Raw genomic sequence first — 27483 nt, 5'->3', positions numbered from 1 at the left:
GAGCCTATCAAGGGTAATTCAGCATGTTCCCCAGAGAACATTTTAAGCTCAACTTAACGGAGACTTTCATATTGTCTGCGGCAGAAATTGGCCTGGAGTTACAGATGGAAAGAACTTAAATAAGTGGCCGCTTTCCTGAAAGCTGATGTTCCTTAGCATTTAGCAATAACGTGTCCTCGGTTTTTGCTAGATTGCAAACGAGCAATTAATTCTTCAGCACTTGTGCAGAATACTTTAAAAATGGAAACATGAAAGTCTTCTATTAAAATGAAGTTGATAGTATGCACCTGCCACTAATGTACTGTACACTGTGTCTTCCACTCATTATAGTGATGATTTGGGTTGAGATCAAGTGTCATATAGTGAAAATCACTTCAACATGTGCCTGTTCATATGCATAAACTCCTGTGTACCAGATGGCAAAATATAATGACATCTTAAACAGCTAATTGCATAAACCTTGTAATGCAGATAATTGCTGAACCAAAGTATGAGTTAATAATTTCCCACTGTATTGCCTGGCTTGACACTAATTCTAAAGGAAAGTTGTGACAATTCTAACACACTAAAGTTCACCAAGCGGTAATTAAAACTAGCACTTAAAATCATTCGACTTTCAAACCCTTAATTACAATTCAGTGGAATCACTTTGTAGAAATCTAACATTTATAGATAGTTACATGATAGCTGATATTTCATCATCATCCCTTTCATGGTGGTGTTCTAAGGCAGGCTTCAGGCAGCACGTAGCTCTCCCTGGAAGCTTAAGATTGTACTGGTTTCTGTACTAGTGGTCACTGGGAAACAGTTGGAAAACAGTGGCCAGGACTAGGAGTTTTTCCATGGGCTACACTTAAGGCAGTGTGGCAAATAGTCCTTTTTAATCACATGATAATATATAAATGTAAATAAGCATCAAGCCACTGCAATGAAAGGTATCAGGTTTCATAGTTGGGTTTAAGAACTGAGTTGTTGTGGTTGGTTTGATAACACAATGTACTGACCTCAAAGCCAGGCCTCAAACACATCCTGAGCTGTTACCATGTATTGGAAAAGGCGCCATGAAGAAAGGAAATAGAATTAATGATGGTAAATACAGTTTTAGAAGAAATAAGCCTTAGCAGACAAATGCAATTTCTTTCTTTGATGAGGCGCATCAAATAATATGATGAAGGTAAAGACTGAATGATAAAGGTCAATGAAGAGATGTGATATTCATTTTTTTATGGAGATTAGAATTAACACTGTGTGATATTCCGATCAAAAAGCATTAGAAATAGCAGCAGAGCATGCACTAATTGGATTAGGAATTGGCAAACAGCCTGTTAAAAAGTAGCTATGAATCAGGAGTTGTTATCAAACGGGAGAGTTTTACCAGGATCAGCATCAGGTCAGATGCTAGTCAATGTTTTCTTCAATGATTTGGATGTAAACACTGTAAATTCACAGCTGATAAATCTGAGGGTGACAGGAACATTGGTGGAGTGACAGACAGCGATGAGAATGACACTCCAAGTGATCTCAGTTGCTTCATGAGCTGAGCCCATTCAAACACAATGGCTTTCAATACAGACAATATAAGATTATGCAGTTTCTAGTGCTCACACTTTTAAAAATTGTTGGAAAACTGGAGACAGTGCAGAAAAGAGCCACAGAGAGGATTTTAGGGCTGAAGAAAGTGCTTAATGGTGAAAGACTTAAAGCACTCAATCTGCCTTGCTTATTGGAAAGAAGACTGGGACGTGACATGAGTGTAATGTGTAAGTATTTACGTAGCTACGAGATTTGTCTGGAATTATCTGCTGGATACTAAAAATGTTTTTAATCTTTTAGAGAAAAATGGGTAACTGCAAGCTGAAGTCAAACAAACTCAACTGAGAATTTAGGGGGTTTTAATAGAGTAGCTGAAGGCTGATTTTCAAGGCACAAAGTGGATAGTCTTTTATTAAAATTTATTTTCAAAGCAAGACCAGAAAACCTGTGCTAACTAAAACCAAATGAGTGCATTTAATGCAGGGGCAAAGGCACACAGTGTGTTGTCATGTATCAAGGGGCTTTCTCTAGCCTTCAGTACTGTGAGTCTGAATACATCAGCAGAGATGTTGCATAAGCATTTGGGAGCAGGAACATACACCTGTGCAATGGAATAATCAAGTAATAACAAGTTTAACACATTTCATGGGCTCTCCAGACCCAGGCCAGGTGTGCAGATATTACACATTCATATATCTCTAATAACATATTATTCTTTAAAAGAGACAGTTTGTGCGCTGCTGAAGCTACATAACCCCCCCAAAAAGCAGCCCCCAAACAGTAGATCTGTCACCCCTTGCCTGCCTCCTGGTATGGAATAGCTGATTCCTCAGAGCGCTGTGCCTCTGCTCTATGGTGAAGGAGAGGCAGTGACACCATCTCTGGACATCTCCTACCTAGAAACCTGTTTTATTCACAGTGTGAATCAGACATTCCTGGATGGTACAGGTTACACAGAATATTAGCCTGAAACTTTACCCCAAGCCTCTTTTTCTGATAAAATTCTGTGTCAGTAATTGATTACTGTAAGAAATGCTGCCAAACACTTGCCCTGCTGCTCTCACAGTTTCCTTCTGCTCTGGCCATACACACCCACCACAGCAGTTCCCTATGTCTTACTTGCATTCTACAAACTTGCTCCTCTCTCAACACCCAAAAAAATCTCAACAACTGTCAAAGCCATGAACAGGCAGTAATCATTTCAAGACTCTACAGTACCACCACATGGTGCCTCCAATTACAGCTCAGTGTAATGCAGAAGGAAGAGAAAGCAGGGACCTCATCCCATTTCCTTCAGCTCTGGCACATTCTTGGAGGTCTCCCATCTAAGTTTGGACAGAGCACATTCAGCCCCTCACCAAAGCCAGGAGCTAAACTCTATCAAATCCAATAGCACAGACAGTTCTGTGCAAGGCTCAGCACAATCTTCTCTACCTTTTAACATATTTATTAGCCATGAATCATAACTACCAGGTGTCTGTGTTGTTACTAATTTTACAGACAGATGTAACTGGATCTGATATGGAATACTTTAATGCTCAGGTTTCCTTTACTGCTCCCTGGGGTCCTTCCAGTCAGCCCTGCTTTGGATCGACAGCACTTTCCTCTGTGGGAGTAGCACTGCCATTTACAGCTGGTGAGGATCAGGCTGTTTTCCCCTAGAGAAAGATGCTCCAGGGAAGATGCCATTCCTGACAGTTAAAACACTTTCAGTCTATACTAAGCATCCTCTGTCAAACCTCAGCTCAAAGTGATTGTGTCAAATCTGTTACTCTGTGAAGGAACTCTGTTCAGCAGAGCTCACAGTACATGTGTGGCACATGAAGAGATTGCATTTTTTTGTGTATCCACCTCCTAATTATTTACCTGAGGCAGTCCCTCAACTGTCTGTAGCAAGCTGGAGTTACAGCCTTCCCTCAAACACTCCACCAGCTGCCTGGAACATGTGCCTCCAGGTGGTCCTGGGTGGTTTTCCCAAGAGCACTGTTCTTCAGAGAAATTTCAGTACAAACCTCTATGAGATTCATGCATTTCATTCATTGCCCACATGTGTAAATGCAGAATGTCACTGATGGTATTTCAGCCTATGTATTTGCACTGTAACTACTACATGCTGTCAGTGGAAGAGACACTGATAACTCCATAGCAAACCAAAGCAAAAAAAGACACTGAGCAGCATTATTAATTGATAACTTAAATGCCAGAGGTTTGAGGGACATTGAAATTGTCAGTGATAGCAAAGCCTGGACAGCTCAACAGTCTCAGGGACTTAGGCAGAAATCAATGTGACTGAAGACCTGCCTTTGGCTTGCAGTGATGCTGGTCATCAACTCAGAGCAGAAAATTGTCCCACCAATCAACTCAGCAGCTTAAAATGAAACACGAGCTGAAAGTAGTTGCTGGGAAGGATGTTAGCTAAGAAACTTGTTTTTCTTTAAAACATCTGATAGATCCAAGGATATGGCAGTATGATGTGATGGTGACTTATTTCTCAGTCTTTGAATGTAAATTCATCTTCCTCTTTTCTTTCAATATGAAGAAGTCTTCGAAGTCGAACCTGGGGGTGGATTATCTTCCAGAAGTGGAAATCTAGAAAACAAGGCAAAATATGCTGTCATATATCTTTACTGCTCCTTGCAACATTATTTTCTGCTTAGGATTTCTAGATACTTATTATATCAATGCAGTGACAGAGTGAAAACAATTTCTGATCATAGGTTTTATTAAAACAGAATTCAGTACTGAAAACATAGCATGCATTTTGAGTTTTATTAACAAATCCTGCTTAAATTGAATCTTTCCCCATCATTCCCTTTCTAACCAGAGTTCAGTAACATTCAAATAATGCTAATGGAATAAATATTTACTAAAGAGGAACATAACTCGGAGTTCTCCTACCTGGCTGTGATTGTTTGGTGCTCTTCAGAGGAGGAGCCATCTTCTCATCTTCTCCTCAGGAGTCTTTTAGGAAAGGATCAGCCGTCATATTTTGCCTTCTTCTAAAAATGCATGTCTGTCTTTGTCATGCCTGCTATGTGTCCTGATATCCACAGACATTGGAGACAGACTGAAAAATCTGTTGGTAGGTAGACAAAACACTCTGGGAGAGTGGGTCTCCAGATTCTGTTCTCCATGGAGCAGTTGCCCTCTGCCATTATGCTGATTAAACAACCTTATTATAAAATACAGTGTCATCTTAAAAGGGGAATTTGCTTCCAGAACTGGTGAAAAATCACTGGAGATGTATCATTTCTCCAGATGAACACCTGGCAACTGGTTTTCTTTACCCTGCCTAATTTGCCTTTGATTTCTAAGACCCTAAGGCACTTAGAGATCAGAAAATAGTTCAGTCTATAAAAAAGAAATGCACCGCTCCTCTTAGCATTGGTTCTCAAATTGTTCTTTCACGCACTGCTATCACCATGTGTAATTACTTGCAGGTGTCAGCTGGAACGTGGTGTCTTTTGTCTTCTCAAGTGCTTTGGCCAGCAGGGACCTAACAAGCTTTGGTTTGCTGTGATTAATAGGTTGGCTGTTGGTCTAAATGACCACTGGAAAAGGACATCCTGTAAGATAAGAGCTTTCGCTGTCAATCATGTGGATTGCTTCACCTCAGAATGTTCCAAAGCACCACTGCTGGAACAGTTTGGACCTGGGTCTGAAGCCAGTGAGACTTTCGTAGACATGCAGGACTTGGCAATAACTTGCAATTCAGTGGTTGAATTGCACTATGGACACCAGAGCAGGGTAAGAAACCAGTGATCTTGATCACAATTAGACCTGATTTATACACATTATTTGCTTATCATCTATTCCATATCACATCAATTTAGGTTGTTAATATGGGCACTTATCACAGCAGTGATTGCTGTCTGCTCTGCTAATTGATGATTTCATTGTTCATTGCCCCTATTTATGTGTGACTGTCAGGAAGGGTTTTGTTGTTTCAGCTATGTGAGCACAAGTAACAACAGTTCTCCAAATCATGAAAATGGCATTCAAAAATCCCCAAAATCTCCAAAATGGGATTTTGAATTAGGTAGTGGCTTCAGGGGAAAATCTGAAGATTTCCTGCAGAAAGAGAACAAATTCTTTAGAGGTTTTTGGTCCAGCACACTGGCTGCTGGAGGCTTCTCAGGTAGCAGGAAACCTTTTCCAGGAAGTTTCTGCAAGGCTCTGACATTTATAGAGTGGCTGTCGGTGTTGCATAACCTCAGGAGCATCATTATCATTGACCTATTGTAGAGCTGCCACTATTTCATGTCCCGTGCTCTTCAGCAAAGCAATGCTTATCAGTGCATTTCTTAACTCACCTCTTGTCAGTAAGAGCTTTTTGCTGTGTCTCTTGTTTCTATTTAGGATATAGAGTAAAAGGAAGACAAAGAGGTTGTAAAAATTAGAGAACTTGGAGTTATGAGCTGTTTTTATCAATTTTGGCCAGGGTTAATTTCTTAAAGATAATTCTCATTTTGTATTTATTTCAAATAACAGATCCTAACACTGTTTTAATTTTGCTGTTTCTTTTTTAATCTCCATTATTTATCAATTTCTTTAAATTGTTTGGTTTGTTCACACCACTCTTTAAGGCTTCTCCCCCTCTATTATTTTATCGTGGCAGTTGAAGCGATCTCTGTATAGTCAAACACTGCTTTATGCAGATCCCATTGGGGCTATTCACATATCCATATGTGCATGCAGTTCCCACTAATGCTTGTCAATGGGACTTAACATATGAGCATGGACATGAGAATAGACCCCTTGCTGGGCACTTGACTAGATGGGTTTTTTTTTTTGATGTTGATCCAGATCACTCACAGCAAATGTGGCTCTTATTAGAAATCATTACACTTAACAGGACCACCGAGAGCAACCTCCCTTTTCTTCTCCTTCTTCCACACAGGAGCTGCTTGGTGGGATTTGCAGGCTCATGATAAATACTTCTTAGACACAAACTGGAATCCAAGGTTATTGCATAAAGTTGCTTTATTCTGTGTGTTCCCCTCTGTTTGCCCTGAAACAGTTAAGTCACTCCGTTAAAGAACAGGAAGGTTTTTTTAAGGAATTAACTGGGACTTGGATGTTTTGCCTCTTTCTGTGGCTCCACCTAGGCAGGATGGTTGGAGCTTTAACATTCAGTATTTATGAAAACAAATGTAAATCTGAGCTAACTTTGAGCATTTACATTTTATTTCCATGTACCTGTTTTTAGCATCTTTTGTGGTAACTGTGGGCTCCCCACTCTGCTGGTATTCACGTGCAATTCAAGTGATGACAGAACACTTTCCATCATGAAGTTGAAGTCTTCAATATGTTTTATAAAACTGATGCATCTTGTACCATTTGTAATCCCACTCCACTGCAATTCAGGGAGATGCAAATGTTGAATCAGTATTTTTTGTTAACCATATGAAAATAATTACTGATTTCAGAGTAATTTGTAATGAAAATGTGTCCACATCTGAAAGAGGAAATGACCAAGTCAAGACGTGTTCTTTCAATCTCTTTTCTGCTAGGAGGTTTCCTGCTTTTAAGCCACACTTTGAGATTTTGGATGGTTGTTTTTTTTTAAATGTCTGATCCTTGGAGAAGTTTACTGAGCTATAATTCTGGGTGCACTAGGGACCAATGAACTGAAGTAAAGTCAAACATAGGCAGGAAGCACGGTGTTTCGATAGCCAGCCCTTCAGGAATTAATTTACTTAGTTTAAATCTTGACTTTCTACCTCACTCCATGCTTTCAGATTTTCCCTACTGGCACTAGAAGCGTGAACAAGCCTCTAACAGAGTACCAGGATACAACAGTGTCTGTTTCCAGAGATCTGGCCCTGATACCCCCAGCTCCATTGCGAGCAGAACCTTCTACCAGGGCAAAAATCTTGAATTTAGTCCCTGTGGACATCAGAACTGGCCTGTGACTAAACTGGGGGCACATCTCAGGACAAAGGCAAATGAGAGCAATTTCAGCACACAGTAACTCACAGTTATCCATCTCCTAATGCTGGCCAGTCAAGGTTGGCCAGTCTATTCTGTTTTAAAGGTTGATTTCTGATGCTCAAAATTTTATCTGGTATTAACAACTAGGAGACACTTTCCAAAATTCATTTTTTTTTGTCACACATTTTTTTTGTCACATTTTTTGATTTCTTTCTAGAAAACTTTTACCCAAACTAATTCATCTATCCATAAGAAAAGTTCTAGGAGATATTTTTCTGTGTTACTGTTCTCATAGTTTGACCTTGTAAAGTGCTGATAACATCCTGGTTTGAAAGCAACAACTAGGAGACTGGCCTACATCACTTGTTTCTCAAGGAATGTTTTATGGAAGTCTCAAAAATCCATCAAATCTCAAAAGCCTTTACAAATGTCACATTTGCTTGCGCTCAGCAAAAATTTTACAGCATTAAACTGCTAAAGTTGGAGCAGGTTTTACAGGGAAGAGGCATCATTTGGGAAGGGTGCACAGAGCCTTTCTTGCCATGCAAGGGTTCACGAACACCTTTCTAAAATGTTTTTTCAAATATTTGCTAACTTCTGGTGCTCAATCTTGCATTCCCAGCAATGTCCTGTGAACATCCCCACTTCATGTGTAATTAAATGTCATTTACAAAGCAGGTAATGAGTTAAAATAACCGTGCCCCTGTTGCTTAGGAGGAAGTATGTCTCTTAGCTGGTACTAATGCAAGGCAGCTATTAGTTACTCCTACATTAAGGTGCATTCATATTGAAATTTTGTACTGTCATTACAATGCATTTGATTAAAATGCAGAAGAATTACACATTAAATATCATGTGGCTGGATGGAAGCGTAATTTAGCTGAGTCTGCAGATGCAGTCATGCAGGTGTTTCTCTAATTCTGATTCACTTGGTAAAACTGTTGATGTTCAGTGGCCCTCAAATCACATAACCATCTGTGGTTCAGTTCCTTGTGAAAGGAATTCCTTGTGCCTTTTATCAGATATGATCACTGGATTCTGAAGCAAAACTTTTGTGAATTATGCAACATTTAAATGTTGGTGTTTTGGGGGGAGGAGAGATATTACATACATCAGGTATTTCAGCTTGCATTTGTTAAGCACAGAGCTACTGCAAGAAGAGGATAAATCCTGGGGTCTTTGTGAGAGCCTTGTCTCACTCCAAGGAAGCATTATGCTCTCATATAAGAAAATTTAGTATGTAAGTCTGGATTGTGTCTGATTTGAAGTTTTTGAAACTAAAACAAGTTTTGTCTTATGCATCTCCCTAACAAAAGAGTCAGGTGCCTGAAAAAAAGCACTGAATGTGAGTTATTATAGGTAGATTCACATTTTCTAGACCTTGTATCAATAAATACTATCTTAACAACTGCAACCACTGCAGCTTTAGTTTTCACAAAACACAAGATAATGTAAGGTACTTTCAGTGCAGAGCCAGAGAACTGACCCCAACACCAGCTGGGTCCACAAGTGCCAGCAGATGTTCCTCTGTCCTTATAGACTTGCTCATGTCCAATTTCTTTGCTAGACTGAGAACTTCTCCAAGGCAGGAAGCCACAACAAGGAGCAAAGACAAGGAAATAGGAGCAGATAGGTGAGGAAAGCAGGGACAGAGCTTACAGGAGCTTGGTTCTGTGCAAGGGCTGTGACTGGGGGTTTGCAGTGCAATTCGCTGCTGACCTTCCTATGGTTGCCAGCCCATAGGTCTTTCCAGGCTGGGAATATCCAGCCCTTCACTCTATTTGGAATCAGGCTGATGTAACTTGCAGAGAGTCACAGACTTGATGTCATCAGGACACAGTGTGAAGCAATCAAGCTAATGTGGAGTTTTGTCTAGAAAGTCTTTCAGGGTTGAGCACAGTTTGGAAGAAAAAAAACAAGTCAGAATCACAGGTGGTTTCCTCTTTACCTCAAGGGTCACTGTGTTTACACATTTTGAAAAAGGGACTGAACCAATTTATAAGTCTTTTATTTTTAAGGAAAAATAAAAACCTCACAAGAATTTTAGTCCATCAGCAACATATGGAAATGAGAAAAATCCATTCTCAGTTGATGAAATATTTATTTATCATTGAAACCCCAGACACTTGCATCCAATGTAAGGGCAAAACAAATCTTATGTGTAACCTCCTACAGAATTCCGTTAAAAGCAGTTTTGGATACCTGTAAGTAATTATGCTATCACATTCTCTAACGGATTTAATTTGGGCCAAGTAGCAACTACTGTATGTCCAAAAAGATAATGAATTAAAGGAATGCTTTGGCATATCCCCTTTCTGAAATGTTAGCAGCCTCTCAAGTGACTTGAAAAATGGGCTTCAATAAATGGACAGGAAAATATAAGCAATTAAATTCAATCAATAAAGCTGTCCTTGACCAAAGTCCAAACATTAAAAACAACTCCAATTGAATTATGAGAAATCCTTTTCTGATTTTAACTAGATTAGTTTAATCACATGTGCATTGAAGTTGCGTGCCATTCCTCAGTAAGTTTATGGAAACAAGAAGCTTCATAGTGCTCCCTGTCCCTCACTTAAACCCAGCTCTGCTTTTCCTTACAGAAGAGATTTCTTCTGATGAACAAGGTCACTCACTCAGAGGAAAGTGGCAGAGAAGGGTTCCTGGTGAAAGCCTTGGTTTCCAGCTTTGTTTCCCTTTCCTTCACTTCCACAGAACCCCTTGTCCCCATAACTAGTCTGTCCCTTTCTCTCCTTTCGTTGAGAAACAGAAAGATTTCCAAAACCCTGAAAAGCTACTCAAAATGTAAACCTCTCCAAGTCCCAAAGTAACTGGAAGGTTTTGACACCACCTCCTCCTCCCATTCTCTCTCTTCAGCCTTTACTCTACTATACTGATATAGTTGAGGATAAATACACTAACAAAATCAGGGGTGCTCCAAATTCAAATTATGGTAAGAATGTACATATACACAGAGAAAATCAAACCTGACATGACAATAGACATTCTTAAGAAGTGTTAAAAAAAAAAAGAAAGACAAGACAAAAACTCAGACTTCTGGGAAAAAAATTTGCAACAATCAGTTATTTCCAGAACCATTATGAATAACAGAGTATGTCTAGATTCAAATCTTCCCTGTGAAGTGCAGCTCAGTGGGAAAATTTGCAGATTTCAAACTGTGTTGGTGTACCTCCCTGTTGCCTCAGAGAAAACAGGAGTTTACCTCCTCCAGTCCCCAGGGAGGCAGGAACAGCTGACAAATAACTTCACACAAGCCAACCAGCCTTCAGCTGGGAATCACTACACAAGTCTACACTGCCTTCAGGACATCAGAACCAGCAACACCTGTGAGCTAAACATTGCTTGGCTGGTTCTCTGAGCTGACCTGTACAATCGAAATAATTTCTTCTATTCAGAGGGAGATTATGTGAGGTTATTTTAGATCTGACCTTTCAGCCACAAAGAACTTAAGATATGAAATAGGTGGATCTGGAGAACTAATTCATAAGTAGCCAAGTGTTAGTTGAATTTTTACTCTTAGGAGAATCGAGGTTTTTCAGCAATTCCTTCCAAAATGAAGGCTGAATTATGACAAAATGATTTTCCTCAGATAAGGGATGGTGGATCAGAGGCAAAGTCATTTCCTATCCTATAAGAAAAGAAGTAAAACATTGTAACCAGAAAGAGGGAGGAAAAGGGTTGGGGACACTGGGTTTGCTGTATCTGCAGGATGACTCTGGAGACCTTCCCATGAATGCATTCCCATAAATGCTGTATCCAGATCTTTAGTGGACACAGAGCCAAGTGTGACAAAACTTAATATGAAATATTACAATAAGACTAATATCACAAACAAATGCCTGGAACTGCAGTTCTGAGAATAGAAAAACTCACACTGATGAAATCTCCTACTGACTTCATCTTGACCACATTGGCTGATACTTCAGTAACGTGTCAGGAGATGAAGCTGAGTAGGAAGACACCTGAAAAAAAGCAACTCACTCCCTGCTGACAGCAGAACCTCTGCCTTGGACAATTTCTAGCTGTTTGCACACATACTGGGAAGCCAAAGGAGCTTATATTCCCTTAGCAACCAAAGTTGGCACCTGTGGTATTTGTTTTCAGCGACTGACACCAAGAGTTTGAACTTACATCTGTTTTACTGAATTATGGTAAAACAGTCTTACTAACTGCAAAAAGCAGATCTCATTTGGACAATGCCATCCAGATCCTTTGCAGCTTGTGCTGTCTGTAATTTCATTTCACATCCCACCCAGAAATTACAGGAAACTGCACAGCACAAGAACATGACAAGTCTTGTGCAGGCTGGGTTTTGACAGTTTGACCTATTCCCAGCTTTAAAACTTGCCTATGTAGAACTTTTCCTAATGTCTTTTATAGTTTGTTCGTAAAGGATTGTCCACGTGGTGCCTTATCACAAACTGTGGAATGAGTCCAGGAGATGGCAACAACATGAACTGCTGTGGGGGATAACAAGGACTCTGTTATGACTGGGAACGTTTGCAGTACTATAAATAACTCTATCAATATTGTGATAATGGCACTTTAAAGAGGTCTGTTTTACAAGTGTTGAATGTAAGAGAGACCACAGCTGTGCTCATTAATTCTGAAGTATGCTCCTCTCTACATACAATTTGCAGGTGTAACAATAGGAGTGTTGACTCAGTGCAGGTCTAGCTAATGTTTGGATTAAAAAAAAGGTCACAGTAGCATGATTAGTTCTTAACGAGTCTTTATTGTATTTGGCAGAGGGAAGGCAAATGATGATAGTTTAATTGAAAACAATAAAAGTAAAATGGAACTTTGTTACAGAATTTAGCTATACGTAAATAGCTTCTCCCCCCCAAAGAGCAAGTACTATAATTGACAGCAGTAGATCTTTTGATAATTAATTGCAGTAAATTATCACTTGGCACAAAGAAGGCATAATTCTAATTAATTTGCAACCTTTCCAGCATAACACTGAATTGAAAATGGCACTGCTGTAATTTTTTTGAAGCTAATACAGGACTGGAGTACAAACAACATTGTGATGCTTTCTTGTGTTTCCCTTGTATGGAGTTGAACCAGGGTGATTTGGTCCTCTCCACACAATTGCTGTACCTCACAGGGATGACCCAAATGGGCAGGAGTTTCCTGCACAGTCGGGATTAATCTGCCACAGCATGGGATAATATAATTATGTACAGAGATCCAGGCAGAGAACGGGTTCAGCTGGGGCTTGTCTGGGACATCAGTGCCTTGATTTGAGGACAGTCATGGCTGCAAAATCCCTTTCACTGTCCTTTAAATCTAGGCTTGGTTCAAAATGAAGGTTTGTGGTAATATGGTCAGACCAGACTGTTTAAACAAAGCTTAGAACTGCAATGTCTGTCAAATCCATAAGTTAACTTACAAATGAATTTTTTTACCTCTGGGAACACAAATCCCCCTTGGTAACTGCAGGGCCAAGTGACATGGCAAGTCCTCTTGAAGAGGTGCGATGGAAGGAGGTCTGTGGAGGCAGCTAGCTCACAGCAGTGGCAGATTTTAACTGCAAGGACTGCCGGGATGCAGTGGCCAACAAATCCGCCTTAAGCAGGACGCTCGGTGAGTGCTTATGGATGAGGTGCTGTTCCTCTCTCATCATAATCAGAGTTTACGGCGAAGCTCCCCAGCTAATGATTTGTTAATGGCATTAAAATCTGGGCCCCAATCTGTGACTTTGCAAACAGCCCACAACTCTTCTGTGCCTCAAAACTTTTCAGTGTCCCTGGGAGATAATATTTACCTCCCGCACATCAGTGTTGTGAGAATAAATTAACTTTGGGAGAGTATGTTGAGCTCCTTGGAAAACAGTTACTAAATAAGTGCAAGTATTATCATACATTAAAGCAGATCAGCTATTAAAAACAAGAACAAGTCCTCAGATCTGTAGTCTTCGCTATATCAGTTTCTCCCTCCTTTGCTGATTACTGTTAGCCTTGATAATAATGAACTCAAAGACGATATTAACAGCCTAACCTATACTATGATTTAATCTTGATTGCCACAGATCAAGGTTTGATTTAATTGCTCTAGAATTAATTAGGAAGAGAAACAAGTTATAAAAAAGAATTTTCTCTCTAAATAAAGAAACTGTTTACATTCAATTGGAGTTCATGTTGGAACAAATCATTAAGCTATAAAAGATTACATCTGGGCTAGAATTAAAGTCAAGCCGATTCATTAACCCAAATGGTAGCCCAGAGATTACTAACATGGTATTTCTGCTTTGGTGATCAAAGGATCAAGGATACATGACCAGATGACCCTAATTGAAGCAATCTCCACTGAATTTTGTAAATGAACTTGAAAGTACTCAGAAGATAGTCATGTCAACGTGGAGAATGAATTTATCCTGGTAATCTTACTTTATACATAAGGAAAAGGAAAGAAAAGGTAATGCAATATGGCAATACTTTATGAAGTACATAAAGCAAGAATATTTTCCTTGAGTTACAGAGGAACCTTATCCAAATTGTTTATATTTTTCTGTTAGAACTTTTGAAATAAAGGGAATTTACAGTCAAAAACTTAGTTGATATTGCCCTGTCAATGACCTCATCACACCTGACCTATAGGGAGTATCATCTGCTGGGTTAGCCCATAAATCAGCCTGCAGGCAAAGCCTTTCCCTCAAAGGCTGAATTAGGTATGATAGTTTTATTGTGTGAGCTACTGTTCACCAGGGACTGAGTAGAATCTCTGCCCATATTTCACTCCAGTGTGCAGGATGGATGAACTCCAGCCTTGGTCCCAATGGGGAGACTCCAAGTCTGTGCCTCACTGAACCCCTGAACCTACAGACTCTCAACTCATCATTGGGAAGAGCTGCAGATGCTCTGTCAAGGTAATGCTTGGAAGTAAAAGCTCAGGGTTTTTTCAAGTTTTAAATAAGAAAAATTTGCTTAAATGCTGGAAAATAATAGCAGCGTGACTAATTTTGAAAGCCTGGTATAGACATTAGTGAAATCCTACATATCCTTCTGTGGACAATCAAGAGCCACTGAGCATAGGAACTTTCTGAAGAAGGAGACTGATTCTTGGTAGAAAGGGGAAGAACTGGATGTGATAACTGGTGATAGACAAATTTCAGAAGGTTCAGGGCTTGTGCTTGTTTTGGATAACCATCCAGGAGCTTTGATGCATATTCAAAGCTTATCTGGACCTCCTGGGCCTGTAAATACTGGGATGGGAATCTTGCAAGAACAGGCTCTCTCAAGAGGTTTTTTCTCTTTTGGTATTTTGGGCAAGTGTTTTCTTGTCACGCTGTAGATACAACAAAAATAGTAATAACAAGACATAAGACCTGTTCTTAAAGAGTACTTCATCAAGTCTAAATCAAGAATAAATATAAAAGCTTCTCTTAAAATGCTTTCCTCATCTCCAGACATTCTTGTGGTTAAGAGGGACAAACTTTTAAAGTAAATGGGGACAAATATGTCCCAGTTCTTTCTGGGAAGAAAGCTTCCCAGAAGCTTAACTGTGCTACAGGACCTTTTGAGTTGGGTACTTTTGTCATTTAATCCACTTTAGCAGAGTTGCTTTTATGTATAACATATGTAATAACAATGCTGCATTTTTGGATAAATGAGAAGTAGATCAAGGTAGCAGGAATTCTGGCATCTTCTGAAATGCTGTTTGTGTGTATGGCCATTAAATGAAAGAAACTCTACCTTTCAAAGGCCAGGCTATCCATGAAATATCATGTATGTTTGACAAAGTTTTTATTTGTGTATGTTCCTATGTACATTTTCCTAGTTGTCCATAGGCACTAAGTAAATTATAGCTGCTGAACTGTTTCAATTGTTGTTGTAGAGGAGTGTTTTTGGTTTACTCACTAAAAATTTTAGTTATAACTAAAATATATATAATATATATAATGGAGTGTAATTAAAATATAGTTCTACAGAATAAAATTTCCTTGGATGATAGAGTGGGCTCCTGAAGTTGGTAGAGGGGTCTGGCCTCTCTCTCAGGCTGGAGTGACAGAAAGTGGGCACCCTTCTGAGAGATCTTTCTGGGACTGGCTGGAGATGAAGCAATAAATTCAGTTAGGTTTGTTTTTGGAAATATGACCAAACTCCTGAAGCCAGGGCTGACCTTCCTATACTTTTGTTTTACTATTGGCAAACAGCTAAAGTCCATACCATTTCTGAAACACCAGCTCAGGCAGGGAAGAGTTTCCTGTGACTGAGTAACCTTGGAGGACACCTGAAGCTCAGGCATGGTGCCAAGGCATGGGGCAGCACCTGTCCCCCTCAGCACTCAGTGCAGACACTAAGCAAAAATCTGCTTTGTAAAAGCATGCAGTGTTTCAGAGAAAGCACAGTAAAACTGGTCTGTTGATTAAGCCCACCACTCTTTCAGGTACAGGTGTTATCTGCAGGGTTGGAGGGGAAGGGGTACCCTCTGCCCTGCCTCTCAGAGGGAAGATAAAACCAGTAACCTTTTCACTGGGGTAGCACAGGCTGGTGGGAGAGGCTGAAGGAGAAGATTCTCCGCCATGCTGGCTGGGGGAGAGGAACTGCAGAATCCAGACAGGAGTTGCAAGGGAAGATGGCCCAGGTGAAGTGCTACCACTCCTTTTCCCTGAAGACCAGTATGAAATAATGATGGGGAGAGTTGACAGCTGAAAGGCTTAAAAATAGCAGTTAATATTTTGGCCGGCTCACTTATGGAACCATAAGTACCAAGAGGACTTCAAGTGAGTCACAGTAGCACATGGCAACTAGGATGGAATCAAGACCTGGGGAGGGACTTCCTTTGAAGACCATGCTGGTCATGACCAAATTGACTTCTTTTCACAATAGAATAAATCCCCCTTGTGTCTTTTATGGGTTGAGCTTTGAAGAGTTCTGAGAAGGACCCCAGCAGGTGGGGTTCACTGCTGAGCAAAGCTGAGATGCAAGATGAGCGTTTGTGGTTCTTCAGTGCTGGGAAAGAGGCCAAAGCCCTTGGGAACTCACAGCTAAGAACTCTTAACCTGTAGTCCAGCATAATCCCTACATGGACACGGTATCACATAACTATTGGTTAGTTATTCTGAATGTTTGTTAAGAAACTGTAGCCTGCTATTTCCATCTACCTCACAGGCTGAAGTTGTGGCCTGTGTGTCTGAGCCAGTGGACCTGGCTGTGTTCCTCTCCCATGGCAGCCAGTGACCTAATCCAGCTCCAAGTCCATGGGAGTGTCTCTGTTGACTCCAGCAGAACCTGGCCAGGGTTTTGGGGAGCTTGCAAAGCACACGGAGAGCAGCACACTGGGCTCTCCCAATGAGCACTGCAGCTCCTGTGTGCTGAGGGAGATGCTGTATGCCCAGGGAGCACACTTTGGCCCCTTCGTAGTAGCAACATCTAAACATGGGATGGCAAGTAAATAAACCCATGTGAACCCAGCCAACGCACACAGCAAAAATTACCATCCTGTTCAGGAAGCAACAAATCAGGTCACACATCGTTGTCAGAACTATTTAAATTGTCATTGGCCGTGTCACCCTTTCTTTTTTTAGCTGCCTCAGTAAGCCATGTTTTGGCATCTTTGTACTTGGATATATCTTCAGCAGTGCACATGAAATCTAATGTGTTAGTAACTCAGGGAATAAATTTGCATCCAACACTCCATTATTTTTATCTTGTTTTTCTCTTTAACCAAGTCACAAAAAGTCTACACTTCAATCTCCAAGTATTCCAGAACAGTACAGCAGAATTAGGCAAATTAATTACATATTGACATAACAGCACTAAGAATAGAGATCTCTACAGAGCTTTGCAAAAAGAGGCTTTTCTACAGATGGAAAAACTTAGACACAAAGTTAAAGTTAGTTCTGTAAAAAACCCCCACAAGATGAAAACAAGTAGTTCAAGTGTCTGCTCATGTAATCAGGCTTGGTTCCTTGGGTTTTTTTTTTCCCCAGTGTTGGCTTTTGGCTGCCCTAGAATTGTCAAGTAGACTCTGGAAACTGGTGGGGAAGTGAGAAGATAAACCTTGCATAGGGTTTCAGGCATTCCAGGGATAAGACAGGCTGAGGTGCTTAAATACCAGATCTAACCAACATCCAACTGAGGTCTTTAATGGAATCAAGGTAGCAGCTCATCACTGGGAAGGCTTTGGTTTGCTACCATCCAAGAACAGGCGCAGAGTAGACCACCCTTGTCCTCACAACCCCCCTGTCCAGAGGCACATCAATGAAGAACAGAGATGAATGGAGCCAAACTGACACATAATATTTGTTAATGGAGAGTTTCTAGATTTGCATGAGTGGGTCTATTCCTTATTTTGTCTTCCCCTCAGACAGCCCACCTTTCCCTATACGGTCAGAGAGCAGAGACAGCAAGTGGGGTGAGCTGTTCACTGCCCTTCTCACATTCTGTGCTAAATTACACTTCCCTATTTTTGGTAATAAACAGGCAATGGGAATGCAGTTCGTGTCTCCTTGTGTTTCTGACCTGCTGGGTGTGCTGGAGTTCCTCTGGCAAAGGGACAGGTAATGTACCCACCAACTAATGAAGGGCATCCAGAGAGAGCTCTCGTGTTTCTTAAAAAAATAATCCTATTAGTAATCATACAGATAGCAGAGTCAGGCTTTGAAATCATTCCATCCCTGCAGGGAACATATCTGTAGAGATGCTCTCTGTGTGGAGCAGGACGGGTCAGTCCCCGTGCCTCTTCACTTTGGGGCCTCTTGGAGAGCTGTGGTGGGGTTTTGTGGGGTGTGAATCCCACCACCACATCTCACACCAGCCACTGACAGCTGCAAAACGCTGGCTGGGTCTTTCAGTGCAGACCAGTACACAGCTGGGCACTATTCCTTACATTTTCGCAAAAAAATCTAAAGTATCTTGGGAGAGGAATCTGCATGTTATGCAGGAGGAGAGACGGAGGGCTGCCCTGCCTGCCCTCAGAGCATCCACCTTCCACACACAGCCACCGTGTCTTGGCAGGGCTGGTTGGGCAGGGGACTATCTCTACTCCTGCCAAAATGTGAAGCTGGGAAAAGAACCTTTCCCTTTGCCTCGAGAAAGCCAATGGATGGCTGATCTCAGCCAGCTGTCTGGTGACTTCTTTGTTTCTCAAGGCATGGTGTTTCCAGGTGTAATAAGTAATCAACCTGCTTCCTCAAGGCAGCTGAAAATTGGGAGTATTAGTAATGAAAGTCCAGGCTCAGTTTTACAGCTGGAGTATTTTACACAATGTTAGTAACACAATTTGAGGGAACTCTATAGCTGAGAGAAACAGGAGTCTTATCTGTCTCTATAGCGAGATGCGTACCAAATATGCAGCCACTGTAGCTGATTTTAGAGATTTTCTGAAATACATGAGTTGTATATTCTCAAATATTCAGCATTTATTTTTAGCCAACTTTTTTAAATTTCTGTAAATCTTTTATGAAAATTTTGCTACTTGGGCTCCAAAGCTGCTGGGGAAGATGTACGGAGTCCTAAAGGACAGATGAATATGAGATACCCTGGAACTGCAAAAATGATGTTTTAAGGTATCTTAACTGGAAATTCTAAAAAGAATAATATGATTTGTAAGGAACCTGAAAAATCAACCCATGTATTTTAGCACCTGCAGGAGCTTTTAAACCCACCACCTAAAACTCCTGGCCTTGATTACAGATATCTGATGAGTTAATGTATTCAGTCTTTGGTCAAAAGGTCACTCCGCTGAATTCCAAAACACGCGTTAATTTTTTTTTTCTCTTTTTAATACACATGGAATACTACCATAGCTGTTACTCTGCTTTTCTGAATAGCATCAATTGTAATGCTGTAACAATCTGTGGGAGTGAAGTTTTGCAGCTGGCTGCCTGATTTGAGCTCCTTGGCAGAGCCAAATCCAGGCTCTGCTGCTGGTACAGGAGGATATCCAGACTGAGCCATCAGAGATGGTGCAACTTGGTGTGACAGACTCTAATAGGTGTCTGTGTCCGAGATGTAGGTGTCAAAAATAATAACTGAGATAAAAAGCACCTGTTCCAAACTGATAGCTTGAGTTGGAGATGGTAAGATAATGCCAGGTGACTGCATTGTACCCCAAGGAAGTGATCCTACAATGGGAAAACTTCCTCTCTGGAAGTGTCCCTTTCTTCCTTGACTGCCAAAGCAGCTGAACACCTGTTTCAGGGCTGGCATCTAGATGTTAGGCAGTAAAATGCAATGGAGATGGATCTACCCTTCATGCCCAGATGAGACATGCTGCCTATGTACATTTGATGCAAGACCTTAACAGAGATCTACAAACAAAGTTAAAGCACAGACCAGAAATTATAGAGATCACAACTCCAAGGATCTGGATGCTGCCCCTCTCACACCCCGAGCCTTGGGAATCTTGGGAAAGGAACCTTGGGTGGGATTTTCCAGGGTGTTTAGGTGTGAAATCGTGTTAGTTTCAAGTTATTTGTCTAGCTTGCTGTCAATAATTTAAACATCTAAACGCTGCTGGGATTCTTGCTCTTAAAACTCTGTCTCCACTTCCCTGTTTCCAGCACAGGGGTAGCCCCTACTTGCCAGGCAGGATTACTGTCCCCAGCACTTTGAGGTCTTTGGGTGGCTGATGCTGCTGGTAAAAAGTGCAGGCTGGTCATGAATTTCAGATTGTCTTGCACGTGGTGCAGTGCAGACAGCACAGCCCCCGGGCCCCGCTGCGCCGAGCACCGCCACCACCAACCTCAGACTGCGGCGACAAAATTCGTAGCGCCAACTGGTCTGTGAGATCAGCTGCTCCCTTCCTCCTGCCTTCTTCTTCCTTCTGCTGCGTGACTCTTAGGCCTGACAGGAAGCAACACACACAGGTAGTAATTCTGGTCTCTGCTGTACCAGCACCAAAACATTTGCTCTGTTCCTTAAAATGCAGCTTCTGAAGAGAAAAATATCCAGTTTTCCCCGTGTTGCTGGAGTGTGGCTTGAGCACTGCCCAGGAGCAGGCAGGGGGATGCGGGTGGGAGCGTCTGTGCACTGCTGGAGCCTCCCAGTCAGTTGCCCATCTCTCCCAGTAGATGATGCTAAAGCGCGATTGTTTTCAGCAATTTTAAGGAAGATTTTATCAGGGGAGATCCGAGGTGGTAGGAAGGCTTCTGAAGCTTAGTGCTGCAGGGGGACATACTGGAAACATTCAGAAAAATCTGTGAACCGCTTTTCTCCTGTGTTGTTTTATTAACTTGAGTAGGAACGGGGTTAGAGGTTATGTGGGTTTTCAGGATTTTAAGCAGGCCTATGGTTACTTGTGTATTTCTGCAGTCCTTACAGCTCAAGCACAACACCACACTGTGTTACTGTGCCATTTTTTGACTCTTGCCATCGCAGAGCTCCTCACCTCATTTCCATACCATAGCCACTCCATATTTCCTGACCTCTGTTCAGGCCAGTCAGACCCATTCGAGGTAAGTCATTTTGAATGAGATATTTGACAAGAGTTGAAGCTTTCTGGTTGCTTTTGAAATGGGCAGAAATGTGTATCACTAGAAACAAAACAGCATTTTGCCTTTAAATGCTGCTAAAGTTCAGATATGTTTAAGCTCTGGACACTCTCTGGAGCCAGGAGGGGAAATGTTTCTGGAGTGAGAAGTGTAGGCTCAGATATAAATTTCCCTGGAATTCAGGAAAATTACTGTGAGTTTGGCCTAGTCTTTACTTCCATTAGAATTTTTGTTAGGACTTCTTTAGCAGCCGATATAATTCACTCTGAAATAAAATTATAAAGTTCAGCAATTCATCTGGAAGTTATTAATAAAAACAATAAAAATGCAAACTTAAAATCACTTCTTTTTGTTAGAAAAATTGCCTACATTTTTTTCAGTTGGATACTTTTTGTACTCCTACAGCTGAAAAGTCTTTTCTTTCCCTCTTTTAAGAAAAAAGACAAGTTATGAGTCTCTTTACGAGGCTTCTGGGGTCTACTGTAATGACACCATTTGGTTCCCAGCCTCCAGGCCATTAGTCCTGCACTGATGTGCCTTAGGAAACATGCACAAGTCCCTGTCTTGACAGACAATTTAGAACAAAGCATATTTTGGGAAAAGGATGCACAGAAAGCCAAAAGGATTTCTCTGGAAGCCATGGCTGGTATGTGGATGGGCTCGGAGGAGAACTTGATTCTTCATCAGGGGCTGGGTTTCCTGGACCATTATTGCTGCTACATTAATACATTCACCAATTATACACCAGGGCTGTCAGATAGAACATCACCACGTCCCCCTTCCTAAATTGCTGTAGGCAAACATAATACATGTTGTCAGAGATCCAGCGCTGATGTTGTCTCGTCCCTGACTGATGCAGTTCCTTGGGTCAGGAGCATATCCTGGGACAGTGAAGAATGCATCAAGATATATGGATAGGTTTGTTTTCTTCAAAGCCCTTGGACTAGAATCAAATTGCCTGGAGGGAACTTTGAAGAGTCTTTTAGTCTCTTTTAAGGAAAGAGATTCTGCAAATATTACTGGGTTTGCAGTTTTCTTACGCTGTGTTGGGTTTTCTTGGATTCTCCAGAGATGTTGTCTATCTGGTGCACAGTGCAAGCAGCCACTGGAGAGGCTGTTTAATAAATGGAGATGTATCCCCTGCTCTCTGGAGAACATTCTCATCAAACTGGGGTTTCTTCTTCACCCACCTTGGAAAAAGGTTATCAGTAGGAATTGGACAGATGGAAGTTTTACAAAGGTAACGAACGGGATGAACTCATTTCTGTGTGGGCTTTTATGGTGATGGATGAGGTGGAGACCAAGCCAGGTGGCTGTAGAGCAGAAAGTTTACTGACAGCAAACAGCAAGAGAGCTGAGAAACAGCCTGATGGGCTTTTGGATCAAATTCTGAACTAGAGGAGCAATATTATCCTTTTGGGGTAGGGGGACCATGGGCAGAATGGATAGTGGGATTTGTAGAGAAACTCCAGAAGAAAGATCAATAGTTACATGAAGTGATAATGAACATGAATTGCAGCATGAATCTGACAGAATTGTGCTCTTTCTACCCCAAATGAGGCAAAGTATGAAATTCAGTATGTAAGAGAAAAATGGGATTTTTCTCTGTTGTCAGTGACCCTCAGTAGCTTTTACTAGTGGAGTTATTTTAAAAAGAATGGCAAGAGTTTACTTCACTTTGGACTGTGTTACTATTTGAGAGACTTGGAAAAGAAGGATAAATATGGTTAATACAGACTTTAAAGCAGTTAAATACAATTGCAGAATGAATTACTTCAGAGTTACATTCAGTTATTAAAGTGTGAGGTGTTATCCTCTTCAAGATGGCCAGAGAAAATAAAATGGGAACCTCCAAGCAATACTATTTTGACCTCACAAAACTCCTTTGTCTAATTTAGACTGCATTAGCAATTGTGTTCTTCACAAAATCCATGGTAGGAGAGGGGAGGATTTATAGACAACATAATGTCCTTAAGGGATTCTTACGGTGAAATTATCAAATGCATTTAAAAATACAAAATTAGCACTTTTCATCCATAAATTTCCAAAGTTATAGTTTAAAAGGAGGACATTACCTAACTCCATGTGAACTAAATAACTTTAAATCAAATGAGACAATTTATGTTTGGAAGATGTTTACACTTGAAATAAGAGCATCGTTTAACATTTTTTTTCCTTTCTCTCATACTGATTTATCTCCCAGATTTGTGGACATCACTCTTACTGGTAGAAGTCAGCATTTGTTGTGTTTTGCAATGCAAAAATTCTTTTCATTCCCTAACACTAGAACAATATTTCATTGAATTGCTCTGGTTTATTAGACTAGTTGCACAGATGTCCTCTCTTCCTGAGCCAGATGTACAGAGTGCTGCTTCCAGCTTAGCCCAAACTGGAACATGTTGACAGAATAACATAACTGAGACCAGACATATTGCATTTTACACTAAAGGTCATGCAAAAAGTACAGACTGCATATAGCATGGGCTGTTTTACATAAACACACATTTGGTTCAGCTTTGGTATAGGGATTACTGAAAGAATGCTCAGAGAGGACAAGCTATAAAGCAGTTGGAAAGATCTGACAGTTGTTGAATGAATTACCCCAAACTGGTACATCTCTGTCAGAGCAAGTGTGAAGGGCTCTTTACAAAAGGAGGTGAGAGAAAACTCTCTCAAAGGCAGAAGCTAGTTGGCACATTGAACAGGAGATTTCCCAAGGACTTCTCCAGTGCAGTGGAATTGATTCAGTACTGTCCTTAACTTGCTAATACATTTCACCAGCAAAAAGGACTCATCAGAGGAGAATAAGAAATCAAATTGCCCAGCAAGGAGATTGTATGAATGCAGGCAAAGCCAGGGTGTTCCCAGTGGCTGCAGTATCTGTTTTGGATGAGAGCTTGAGGGAAGCATTCATGGAACCAGATGTTACAGATGGGGAAGGATTGTCCTTCAGAGCAGCCACTACTTGAAATGCTTAAATGTCACACTCACATGAGCTGAAGAAGCAGACAAGGACCTGGAGCCAGATTAGTTCATGGAATCACAGAATGGTTTGGGTTGGAACAGACCTCAGAGATCATCCAGTTCCAACCCCCCTGGCATAGTCAGGGGCACTTCCACTATAGCAGGTTGCTTCAAGCCACTGGCCTTGGACACTTCCAGGGATGGGGCAGCCACAGCTTCTCTGGACAACCTTCCAGGGCCTCCCCACCCTCCCAGGGAAGAAATCCTTCCCAATTCCCCATCTAATCGTACTCTCTTTTAGTATGAACTCATTCCCCCTTGCACTGTCACTTCAGGCTCCTGTAAGTAGTCTCTTTCAATCTTTCCTGTAGGTTCCCCTCAGGCACTGGAAGGCTGCAATTAGGTGACCCCAAAGCCTTCTTACTTTCTGTTCTAGGAAAGGGGTGCAAAACCAAACCAGAACCAAAATTCCCATTGTTTCTTTGTTAACTGGCTTAGTCTCAAGTGGTAGAAATCTTGCACTGTACACACCGTGCTGCCCTCAATCCTGGCTACAGGGGAGAAGGAACAAAACCCCTCTGAATTCTGGAATTCACCTGTGACTTGCAGCAGGGTTGTTTTGTCTGTTTGGAGTTTTTTGCAAGAAACTTAAGCCCTCTCAGTTTTCTAATCTGAAAACCAATATAACCATTAACTTCCTATGGATTCTGTTTAATTAATCAGTGTTCATAAAATCTTTGAATTAAAAGTACAGTATGGACTGTAAGTGCCAAGGATTACTGGTACTACAAACAAATGAACAACAGCAAGTGACTATAAGCACACTGCAAAGGAGGAATGTCATTAAGGAAAGAGGTCCCATTTCAAGCTGCCAAATACAAAGGAGTGAGTCATTTATTTTCAGTATGAAAAACATTTCAATGTTGTTCTTTAAGTGATTCTGCTTATGATCATTACTTCTTAGCTAACTGCTATAAATACTTTGAAGTGGTGACACGGTCTTCCATTCCCACCTAGAAATGCGGAAAAAAGAGGAGAAGAAAATAGAAAAATAAAAATAGATGAAGAAGACATGTCTGCTTTGCCACATGCTAAATTCAGTCATTTTTGTCTGAGGCATAGTTTTGCCTTTTTCTTCCTAAAGACATCTCTGTGTGTGTGAGGACTGTACTGTCCCATGCTTTGTTGTTACAGTCTGACCAAGATTTATGAGTTGGTAACTGTCTAAATTCTGGATCACAAAGCATCGTTTTTGTTCTCTGCTGACCTTAGCTGTGACCTCCGGGACTGCAGGCAGGGAGAAATGTGTGACTTGGGTACAGTCAGGCAGGGTAACGCAATCTGCTGGCACTGCTAAAGCACAGCGTCACGTTTCTGTGACACAGTGCATTAAATAGGCCCACAAAGGAGTAGCAAAGGGTGCAAGAGGCAGGAGGAATTTCTGTCCTAAACATTTTCAAGCAATTCCCTGGTTCTCTTCCATATACTCAATACACTCAGTGACAAATGAACAGATTATGAGTTGAATTGTCAGGTTAATTTAGCATACAGTGTTCCGCCATAGTTGTGGTTTGAAACAAAACTGTGGAAATTCTGCTGCTTGAGGTTTTGGAGCAGAAGATGTGTATGGATACATATACTTGCTTATTTTATTCCTTACAATGACAAGTGCATTTGCTGTCCATGTTCTGTTTAATGAGGTGCATAGAGCAGGCTGGTCCCTCCCCACAGTGCTCCTGTTTGTTTGCCAGACTGCCCAGCCTTCCTGCACCACAAGGGCTTTTCTCATGCACTGCCTCACTTATACAGCACTTCTGTCTGGTCCTTGCAATAGAAAATCTTTTAATATACAGCAGCACTGTCAATTCTTCACTTAACATAAGGTTATTGAGATATTTTAACCCTGGAAGAAAAATCTTCTTCCAGAGAAGGCACTAGAGAGACACTTGCTTAAAGCTGGAGTAGCACAGTGGCAAATTTGACTCAGATTTCCAAGCAGGAATTGTCTCCATTGCCTTCTCTCATGGACACAGTGGCAAATGGCAGCCAAACCCTCTGGATGATTCTGTACGAATTGGCTGAGACAGGATCATTAGGAAAACATGTTTGCTGAGCTCAGTAAGTGACAGGGCTGTGTAACTCACAGGGCACAGTGACCCAGCAGGCATCACTAGGAGAGCAAAGAAAATCCTTCCTGCTCTTCGAAAGACTGAGCCTATGATCAACCCTTTGGGAAAGAAGTGGCTGCATGTGGCAAGGAATGGGAGGTTCACAGAAACAGAGGAGGCAGAAAATAGAATTTCAGAACTGTTTTTCAAGTCTGTTATTTGCTTCATGTATGAATTTACCAATCAGTAAAAATTGATTTTACCCTCAGAGCACTGAGGGTTCCTATTTTGAATGTAGCTTTGAATATCTGCTGTAGGTAATTTGTCACAAAAGCCAGTGCTCTTTGGCTGGGACATGTGGCCTTTTACCTTGCTGATTCCAGAGGACAGGTGCTGCTGGTTATTAGGGATGAATTTTTCCCATGTGATAGTGGTATGGAGAAGAGCAAGAAATAACTTGGAGCTCTAAGGAGGTTCTTGTCTCTGCTATTTTCAAAGCTGTAATTCTGCTCCTATGTGGAAGTGACAGAGGAGAAGCCAAAAATTCCATGGCTCCTACAGAGGACAAGCCCCTCACAGCACAGGCACCTTTCTGGCAGGTATGAGGTGAAGATGATAGATGAGGTCAGGGTGGGATACCTGCTCTGTCCTTTCCCACACCTTTAGTGCATTTAGAGAAGAAAAATTCCAGTCTCTAGCTCTGTCACTCACAGACTTCCTTGCAGAACTATGTTTCTTGCAAAATAATTATAACTGCAAATTAGGAATGGGGGTGTTCAGCACCTCCTTAAATCTCCCTCATATGCATCTAAAATAAAATGAGTGTTACAAAACTATTGTAACCTTCTGGTATAGGTTCAAGTCAGACATGAAACTGAGATGCTTGTTTAGTAGGAGCAAGCACTGTATATGCTTGATTTACTGCCCTTTTCTAATCCCAGCAAACCTATTTTCTGCACTAAACAGTCCAGGGTATTTGCAGCAACTTGAAATGTACAACTCAAATAAAGCAGGGCTGATCTTAGTCACACCAGGCTTTTGTAGCACAGCTTTTGGCCCTGTGGGGTGCCATGCCCTCAGCTCCCAGGTGTGATGCTGGTCCAGAGAAAAAGGCACTCAGGGGTGACACCTCCATGAGTCAAGGGACATTTTCCCATTGCACTCTATGGATCAGCTTGGCTCAGACCAATATTTCCCAGAGCTTGGTGGGCAAAGTGCAGGGGGGCAAGAGCAGAGGCATACAAGACAAGTCATTGACTTGGGTGAAGTATGGTATTGTTTGCTAGTGTCAGGATTCATCTTTCCTCAAAAATGTTTCTGCTCTGAGGTCTTCTAATTGCAGATGGTGTCCAGGGACAGGCAGAGCCTAATGTATCGCACCAGCCTTACCATCCAGGCTGCAATTTCTTTTTGGAGAAATTACTTTTCAGAATTCAGAGGGCTTTGCTCTTATTGAAAGGTATTTTCTAGCAGCCTTTTTAAGAG

At 41.3% G+C, this 27483-nt stretch overlaps 1 protein-coding gene and 2 long non-coding RNA genes across 18 annotated transcripts in view; 1 reads left to right on the top strand and 2 right to left on the bottom strand.

Moving 5' to 3' along the window:
• Positions 1-27483, bottom strand: part of NFIA (nuclear factor I A) — a 404462-nt gene that overhangs the window by 259227 nt on the left and 117752 nt on the right. The window lies entirely within an intron of this gene.
• The window catches only part of LOC111932986 (uncharacterized), a 48475-nt gene that overhangs the window by 2197 nt on the left and 18795 nt on the right, over positions 1-27483 (top strand). For 2 of the 3 annotated variants that reach the window (XR_015273704.1, XR_015273706.1), the window contains exons 3-5: positions 12931-13074; positions 14232-14356; positions 17916-17992. This is a non-coding gene — a long non-coding RNA (uncharacterized LOC111932986). The remainder of the gene's footprint in view (positions 1-12930; positions 13075-14231; positions 14357-17915; positions 17993-27483) is intronic. The other variant, XR_015273705.1, reaches the window with a different exon arrangement.
• Positions 104-6889, bottom strand: LOC147651761 (uncharacterized). The gene is made up of 3 exons (XR_015273707.1): positions 6733-6889; positions 4432-5099; positions 104-4122 (listed from the first exon to the last, which is right to left on the bottom strand). It is a non-coding gene; the product is annotated as an uncharacterized LOC147651761 (long non-coding RNA).

The sequence above is a fragment of the Cyanistes caeruleus genome, chromosome 9, assembly GCF_971803275.1.
Source record: "Cyanistes caeruleus chromosome 9, bCyaCae1.hap1.1, whole genome shotgun sequence".
Lineage (NCBI taxonomy): Eukaryota > Metazoa > Chordata > Aves > Passeriformes > Paridae > Cyanistes > Cyanistes caeruleus.
This window is presented reverse-complemented; position numbering and strand designations above follow the sequence as displayed.